This window comes from Colossoma macropomum, unplaced genomic scaffold (genome assembly GCF_904425465.1).
Source record: "Colossoma macropomum unplaced genomic scaffold, Colossoma_macropomum, whole genome shotgun sequence".
In the NCBI taxonomy this organism is placed as follows: Eukaryota; Metazoa; Chordata; class Actinopteri; order Characiformes; family Serrasalmidae; genus Colossoma; species Colossoma macropomum.
Genome location: NW_023495382.1, coordinates 1 through 9,521, shown reverse-complemented (window position 1 = coordinate 9,521; position 9,521 = coordinate 1). Strand labels below are relative to the sequence as shown.

At 38.1% G+C, this 9,521-nt stretch overlaps 1 pseudogene; it reads right to left on the bottom strand.

Moving 5' to 3' along the window:
* Positions 1-305: 305 nt before the first annotated feature.
* Positions 306-4,656, bottom strand: LOC118801941 (annotated as a pseudogene).
* Between the last annotated feature and the right edge of the window lie 4,865 nt (positions 4,657-9,521).

The following is a 9,521-nucleotide window of genomic DNA, read 5'->3' as shown; positions in this document are numbered from 1 at the left end:
GACCTCACTTTATTACTCACACAGTCAAAACTATAAAAAAGACTAAAATAATAAGAGAATAAAAGGCTGTTTTTATTTATTTATTTAATTTTTAGTGTTTGTGCTCATCACAGAAGCATAAAAGCTAAAATCTGTTCACATTCACACCTCTGATATGTTCTGATCTCAGTCAGTGCTGCTGGAATCATCTAATTAATCAGAACTACAGATTAGAGAACCGTCTCAAATCTGATACTCATCATAAAAGAGGGGAAAATAGAACATGAAAAAACTGCAGTGATTTGATAACAATATAAACATGAATAAAACAGGACATGTAGTGTTGTGTCTCAGACTCATCATCTCACCTTTATTACAGAAAGTCTGTTTATAAAGTTTATTTTTAATATTTGAAATAGAGAAAAGATACATGTGCAGTACACAAACAACAGTGGAAATACTTTTTAAAGCTTAATATAAAGTAACCAATATAAACATTGTGTGCATCGTTATGGATCACACAACCTCACAGTTCCCCAATTCACCCAGAATCCAGCATAGAGAGGCTGAGAGAATGTGGTGTGGACTGTGTGTAGGAGAGTCATTGTGTCAGAGACGCTGTAGAAGGACAGAGTTCCTGCACTGTGATCCACATACACTCCTATTCTGGAGGAGGATGAGGCTGAGATCTCAGTCTGAATGTTGTTGTGATAGAAAGAGAGAGAGGGAGAACACTGCAGACTCCAGGACTGACTGTTGTGTCCAAACTTACACTCATCACCCCATCCTTTCCTGCTGATCCCTTTATATGAGACTGAGATGTACACACTTCCCCAAATATTGCTCCACTCAACCTCCCAGTAACAGCGTCCACTCACACTCTCCTTACACAACACCTGAATCCAGCAGTCAAATCTCTCTGGATGATCAGAGTAATGCTTGGCTCTCCTACTGTTGGTCACCACTCTGTTCTCCTCAGACAGTCTGAGGTTCTGACTCACTGTGTTGGGATCCAGAGTCAGCCGACAGAAATCTAACAAAGAGGGAAAGAAATATGAACATTAATTGGTTTTATTTGCAGAATTTGTTTATATTAAGTAAAAACACATCAGTAACTGTCTCACATTTCTACAGTTTTTTATGTTAGACTAATTTTTTTTAAAGACATAAACAATAAAATTTATTATTTGTGTGTGTGAGTGTGTGTGTGTGTGTATTGTGTGTGTGTGTATCTGTGTGTGAGTGTGTGTGTGTTTGTGTGTGTGAGTAGGTGTGTGTGTATGTGTATTGTGTATGTGTGTATGTGTGTGTGTGTGTGTGTGTGTGTGTGTATTGTGTACATACACTGTAGAAAATCTGCTCTGGTTTTTGGCTCTGGGGGTAAAATCATCTGAACTGCTGAAACTGTGGAGAAAATAAAATGAAAAGTGCTGAAATGTTTCTGTTACATGTTTTCTAAAGAAAACAAACTACTTTGAGGTAACTTTTTCAGTCATTTTACCAGAGTAAACTCTGTCAAACTCTGCCTCTCTCTCTCTGTTTCTCTTTTTTCTGTCTCACTCTCAGTTTCTTTTCTCTCTCTCTCTCTCTCTCTCTCTCTCTCTCTCTCTACCATATGTATAATATATATAAATAAATATAAATGCTGTATATTCTGTTTTAATTTATTTCTGTCTCAAAATAAACTGTTTAAATGCATCCATCAAACTATGAATATAACTTAGAAATCACAAACATAATGAAATATAGTAAATATATTTAGGCTGCCTAAAATCAACCATCAAGTAAAAATATTTTATTTACCATCAAATGCCTTTTTTATTTTAATCTTATGTCTGACTTTCACTCTGAACAAGTAAAGATGTTCATCATTGTTTCACAGCAGGAAGCTCCTCTTACCATGTGTAGAGATTTTACTGAACTCCTGCTTGCAGAATTCCTCTAGTCTCTCTTTCAGATCAGAGAGAGATTTCCTCACTCCATCAAATGAGAGATGTGATGGACAGTGATGCTGGGTGAGTCCTCAGATCCAGAAGAGACACAGAGAGACTGGAAACTCTACAGAGAGAGAAACACAATGAGAAAGAAAAGAGAGAGAACAATGTACAAGAGGAAAGTTCAGCATCATCCTTAATGGCCCTAACTTTCTCTACTGGAGACAAACACTCACCTGAAATGCAGTGACCCACATAAGTCACACTGGGAGGTCAAAATAGAGAGTAAGGAGTATGTGTCAACCTGGTTTATTTCATAAACTATTGCACTGTTGGGGTTCTGCCTCCTCCTTGACTCTTCCTCATGCTCACCTTCCATGCGATGTGCATTCATTTTAGGCTTTACTTTGATATGGCCTGGTTCTGATTACTCTCAGTATCTCTGCACGTTTTATCTATGGGTCCCTTTTTCTGTCAGTGTCTTTAAAACCACAGTCACCAACAAAGTGTGGACCCTCACAGTGGTAACCTTTCCACTGGTTTGGAGGACATGTCTGACTTCCTTTCTGATACGCGATGTGCCTGATGATGCCACTCGTCTGGTCATGTGTATGTCTGGTGTTAGTAGCCACTGACTCCATGGATTATACACTCTAAAGCGCGTTTGTGAAAGTCAGTGTGGTTTCTCGGAACAGCTGATGCTGCATACTGTCATCATTTATACCACAGACTACACTGCCGTGCAGTATGTCCCTTAACACTGTTCCAAATCCTCGAGCTCAGAGGGCTGCTGTAGTCCTTCAATGCAGTCATCCTTGGGTTGCCAAATTCCGAATCATTTTGTAGGTTTTTAGCTGCATAAACACTGAAAAGGACGGAACGCTGCTTAGCTTCATCAGCTATGCTATTCACCAGGATAAAGTGCTCAACCTAATTGCCGTCTTCATCCACAGTTTCACAGATGGAATCAAACATAGCGGTAACACTTTCTATAAACGTCACATTTGTAAGCATCTCAGCATTATTAGTAGTGTTAATAACATGCTATACTGTCAGTGCCAAAGAGGTCAGTCCCAGCTTGGAGAGCTTAAAGTAAAGACAAATACAAATTTATTCATGTTTATTCATATTTCCAATATTTTATTTATCATTGCTGGTGCTGTTAGGGCTGCATCTTCAGGGCTTCAGTGCTGAATATTCTGATGCTCCATCAGGCTGTCCAGGCTAGAGCTGTTGCTACAATGTGCTTTTCTTAACTAGTGCTCTTACTTTAAATGTTACATGACATCACAGCAAACCAAGTACCCATGGGCCCCTCCCCATAACCCCCTCTGACATCACACTGAGCGTTACTGTGAAGGCCTGGAGAGGGAGAGGTGAGATAGTAGAGTGCTGTCATTGTAATTTGTTCCCTCACTGGTTCTAACGTCAAGCGCTAGAACTTCACTCTGTAACACTAATATACTATACTTCACTACAGTAATGCTAATTTCTGCTAGCATTCTATTGGATATGCAGTGTTAAGTTAGTGCCAAGCTAACGGTGTGTTTATGATGCCTCATGAATGCTTTATAACATGTTATGAATGTGTTTCTAAATGCTTACAAACATCACATTCACAGAGAGTGCTACCAACATAGCCATTCTTTATTTGTCAACATGTGACAGTTAAATTCTGCACACCAGATAGCAGTTTACTAGCTTTTTATTTCTTTTTATTTCTATTTTTATTTTTATTTACTTTTTTAAGTCTTTCTCGCCAATTAGAATCAGAACCATCTGCTTTCCTTTTCCATGTTCTAGAGTGACAGAAACCAGTGCTTCTTTAGTTGAGCCTGAAAGTAGAGTAGTGAATGAGCTAGCAAGCATTTTGAAGATTTTATAGGCTACAGCACATTGAACTTAATTTTATTTAAATATCTATTCCCTTAATAATTCATTTTTGCCATGTCCACATCTTTTTTTGAAGAGTGTTTTGTATGTGTTGAATAAGTTGTGGTCATGAATGATTTGAGGTACCCTGACAATTTAGGAAATGCTAACAGGGTTTGAGCCGCCGAGACTAGCAGTACTCTAAAAGCCTCTTGTTGACACAACATGCAGAACATGAAACATCAATGTTTGTTCACATATCTTTGGTATCAGTTAGAGTTTCAGAACCTTTCTGAGTTTCAGGTCTCTCTGTAGATCAGACAGTGATTGTTACCTGTAGGAAATGGATGTGATCCTCTGTGTGTGAAAGCTGCTCCAGCTCAGTGTCTCTCCTCTTTAGATCAGCAATCTCCTGCTCCAGTTGCTCCAGGAGTTCTTCAGCTCCACTCAGTTCAGCCTCCTCCTGAGCTCTGATCAGCTCTGTTACCTCAGAGCGCGTTTTCTCAATGGAGCGGATCAGCTCAGTAAAGATCCTCTCACTGTCCTCCACTGCTGCCTGTGCAGAGCTCTGTTACAACACACACACAAGATGGAGCTCCATTTACACACCAGCTATCATTCACTCTCTCACTGGGACTCTAGATGACTCACTGTCCACATTGTGGCTGTGTAGGATCTCTAAGTGTCCAACACTGGACTCCTCACTGTCTGACTGGAGGAGAGTCTGACTGAGCTGTGAAACAGCTGCTCCAGCAGATCTCTGCTCACTACTCACCTTAAGAGTCTCCACAGCCTGTTTCACCTCCTGCAGCTTCTTCTCTTTCTCCTGGAGTCTCTGCTGGAATTTCCTCTGTCTTTCCTTTAACTGATTCTGAGGAGAAATAAATTTCAATCCGCTGTAAGTGAATCACGACCTACATATATAAATATCTGTGGCAGCAGAAGAATCAAAGCTGTTCTAACATCCACATGTTCAACAGAGCTTTGACTCTGAAACTGTAATGTAGGTAGATAGATAGAAACAAAGTGCAGCATTATAATATCTATATATACAAGTAATAAATATCAACATATATAAACTGGTTAAAGAGTAGTTAAAGAACAGTGTATGAGATGGAAGTTTAAATGTTTATTGACTGGTTTGACATGTGAAGCTCCCTCTCGACTGATGTTTCTGAAGCTAATTAAAATTATAATGAGCAATCAGAATTTACTTAAAATACAAAATACAAGTATAAGATAAATAGTCAACATATTCTGCCCTTTGGTGTAAAAGTCAGCCTGAATGAGAAATTATAATGCATTTCCTTTAGATGGTATCAGTAAGTATCTACCCTACATAAGCCAAGCTCACCCACAAAAAAAAAAGGTAACACTTTACATTGTGTTGACTGTCTAACATGAAGTAATGCATTAGTTAACATGAACAAGACATGAAGTAATGCATTAACAATGGTTACCTAATGTTAAGTAAACATGTAACAACTGCATTAGTTAATGTTGTTTTCATGTGGAGTGTTGACTCATCAACATTAAGTAATGCATTTATTAACATGAACAACAACTGAGGTTCTACGTTGATAATGGTTAACTAATGTTAATTAAACATGTTACAACTTCATTAGTTTATGTTTAACTAATGTTAAATAAATTATTCAACATTTGTCTATTTTATTATATTTTGTGATGTCATCATTTTATGAAAGCAGTCAGCCACTTGAGGTTGTGCATTTCAGTGATTGTATGTTCTAGTGTTTTGCGTATGTACTGCAGTTATACGTAACGCTTGAAAAAGCAATGTTAAGTAATAGTTTAAGTGGCTGAAATGACACTTTACCAGTGGTAGCCACTAACTTGATTTATTTACTTACTTCCATTTACTGATGTAGTATTTTGTACTGTATTTTGTACTTTTTAAATGGTAACACCTTTACTCCCTCCCTACTGCTTTTCCCTCAGTTCCATTTCAGTCCTTTAGGTTTAGTTGCTTGTTGGGGTTTCATTGTGTCGTCTTGTTGAGGTGGTAAAGCTCCTGTTTTGCTTCTTTGTTGCTCACACCTCTCACTTTGGAGCTTTCCTATTTTATTTTAGCTGCGAAAGGAAATAAAAAGCTAATATTATAGTCTTCAGTTTCTCTGCTGAGAGATTCTGGATGTACTGAGCTTGACTGGACCTTTCCAAGTTACTCATTACTCATGTATGTAAATGAGCGCAAGGTAATATTTTATTTTATATGTAAAAGCTTATATTAATATGCTACATTCTGATGTAAGTTAGATATGCTTCTGTGTGTATTGCAAGAAGGAATTTTACATACTGAAATGATTTACCTACCTACCCAATTTCTCTTCCTTATTCCAAATTTCATCATGCATGTGTGAGTGTGAATGGGACACTTTTAGGAACTCATTATACATTTAGAAACTGTAAATATAAACATGATCGTATAAACAGACATTGTCATCAAAGGAAACTACTCAGAGAGCAAAACATGCTTTATGTTAAAACCAAAAATGTCTTAAAATGCTTTACTAACATCTATTAAACACTACTAAAGGTGTATAAGGTGTTGTTTAGTAAATTTAATATACATGATGTAAAGTGAAAACAAATAATGCCTTAGTAATGCAATACAAACATCTATTAAACATTACTACAGGTTTAAAAGGTCTTGTTCAGTGAATTTAATATACCTGATGTAAAATGAAAGAGTAGCACTGTATTAGTAAAGTACTAGATACTTTAATGCTATAATCTGAAAGCACTACACAATGTTAAACAATAAACAATGTATACCTACACATTCAGCTACCCAGCAGAAATAGAAACAAAAAAAAACATATACATTTTTCAGTAAATGTGAAACATTCAGCGCCTCAAGAAGGGCCTGAGTTCGATTCCCCGGCCAGGCGACCAGGGTCCTTTCTGTGTGGAGTTCGCATGTTCTCCCCGTGTCCGCGTGGGTTTCCTCTGGGTTCTCCGGTTTCCTCCCACAGTCCAAAGACATGCAGTCAGGCCAATTGGACATGCTAAACTGCCCCTAGATGTGAGTGTGTCTCTGGTGCGGAGGGACAGCTCTGCAATGGAAGCAGTCTGTGCACTAGTGTTGCGGTCTACCCCGTATTTCTGGACAGATTTCGCTGTTATGTTTCGTTTCATATATATACGGTCAGCACGCTGCGATCTTACTGGAGTATATGCGCCGAGTCCGTCTGTGCTGAAGCGCAAAACTCCCGCTTTCCTCCAGCCAATCAGTTTAAACCAGTTTTCCTCACCAGCCAATCACGGGTGAGACTGCTCCTGCGTCATGCGCGCGCAGATGAATTCCCATTAGGCAGTTCGGAGTGTTCACGGTGCCGTTACCTTGCAAAGAGCGCCAGATACTCGCTGACGGGCCGAGAAAGACCAAGAAAAAGACAAGGATTCAGGCAGTAAGCGAGGCAGAACGGATGGCGATAACAGCCAGCTGAGGTAAGTTGTTTATCGATGTTCAGCTAAACGTGTTGTGATGGTAAGATCGATTCATTCCACCAACCGATTCTTTTCGCTTCAAAGAATCATTGGAACCGATTCAGACATTCGGACGAACAAAGCTTTTCTTTGTAACGTATATACCCAGCATCATATGCTTAATCGCATGTATAATCTTAATCTTTATAATGAAGATTATAAAATCATAACACGAAATTATTAAATCAGTTGAATCGGATGCTCGATTCATAAGTTCGAAAGAACCGGCTCAGTAAAATAACCCGAACTTTCCACCACAGTGTTGTTCTTAGGTCAAGCCAGGTATATTTGCAACTAACCTTGTGATGTGTGTTCAGTTTAAAATGGTTTGCAAAGCTGAAACTCTTTCAATAATATTTGAAAAAGTAGTGTTTCTATTGTGTATTCAAATGTATTGCACCTATATATCTCTACAGTGTATGTTAGTAGTCAAAATTCAAAATCCACATACATTGTAGTAGCATTTAATTGTTCTGTTTATATTGGTATTGACAAGTTCTGACTAGTTATACCAGAGATGAAAATGCAAAACTGTTTGTTTACTCATTTCTTGTTTTTGTTGATGTTTTTAGACAAAAGCTCAAGGAGGAGAATGAGGAGGATGAAAGCAAAAGAAAGAAAAAAGGAAACATAACAGCAAAATCTTTCCAAAAATACGGGGTAGGCCGCAACACAACTGCACAGACTGCTTCCATTGCAGAGCTATCCCTCGCCGCACCAGAGACACACCACCAGCTCTGTGATGAACCTCTTTTTTAGTTGCACCATGTAATTTTGTGTTAATTTAATAATGCTATGAACTGAATGTTTCACACACACACACACACACACACACACCTTCTAAGCTGCTTCTCCCTCAGGGTCATGGGGGATGCTGGAGCCTATCCCAGCTGACATCGGGCGGCAGGCAGGTTACACCCTGGACAGGTCGCCAGTCCATCACAGGGCAGACAGACACTCACACACTCACACCTAGGGGCAATTTAGCATGTCCAATTGACCTGACTGCATGTCTTTGGACTGTGGGAGGAAACGGGAGAACCCAGAGGAAACCCACGCGGACACGGGGAGAACATGCGAACTCCACACAGAAAGGACCCTGGTCGCCTGGCCGGGGAATCGAACTCAGGCCCTTCTTGAGGCGCTGAATGTTTCACATTTACAGAAAAATGTATCTATGTTTTTTTTTTCTATTTCTGCTGGGTAGCTGAATGTGTAGGTATACATTGTTTATTGTTTAACATTGTGTAGTGCTTTCAGATTATAGCATTAAAGTATCTAGTACTTTACTAATACAGTACTACTCTTTCATTTTACATCAGGTATATTAAATTCACTGAACAAGACCTTTTAAACCTGTAGTAATGTTTAATAGATGTTCGTAATGCATTACTAAGGCATTATTTGTTTTCACTTTACATCAGGTATATTAAATTTACTAAACAACACCTTATACACCTTTAGTAGTGTTTAATAGATGTTAATAAAGCATTTTAAGACATTATTGGTTTTAACATAAAGCATGTTTTGCTCTCTGAGTAGTTTCCTTTGATGACAATGTCCGTTTATACGATCATGTGAGAGGTGTGAGCAACAAAGAAGCAAAACAGGAGCTTTACCAGCTCAACAAGACGACACAATGAAACCCCAACAAGCAACTAAACCTAAAGGACTGAAATGGAACTGAGGGAAAAGCAGTAGGGAGGGAGTAAAGGTGTTATCATTTAAAAAGTACAAAATACAGTACAAAATACTACATCAGTAAATGGAAGTAAGTAAATAAATCAAGTTAGTGGCTACCATTGGTAAAGTGTCATTTCAGCCAGTTAAACTATTACTTAACATTGCTTTTTTCAAGCGTTACGTATAACTGCAGTACATACGCAAAACACTAGAACATACAATCACTGAAATGCACAACATCAAGTGGCTGACTCCTTTCATAAAATGATGACATCACAAAATATAATAAAATACACAAATGTTGAATAATTTATTTAACATTAGTTAAACTAATGAAGTTGTAACATGTTTAATTAACATTAGTTAACCATTATCAATGTAGAACCTCAGTTGTTGTTCATGTTAATAAATGCACTACTTAATGTTGATGAGTCAACACTCCACATGAAAACAACATTAACTAATGCAGTTGTTACATGTTTACGTAACATTAGGTAACCATTGTTAATGCATTACTTCATGTCTTGTTCATGTTAACTAATG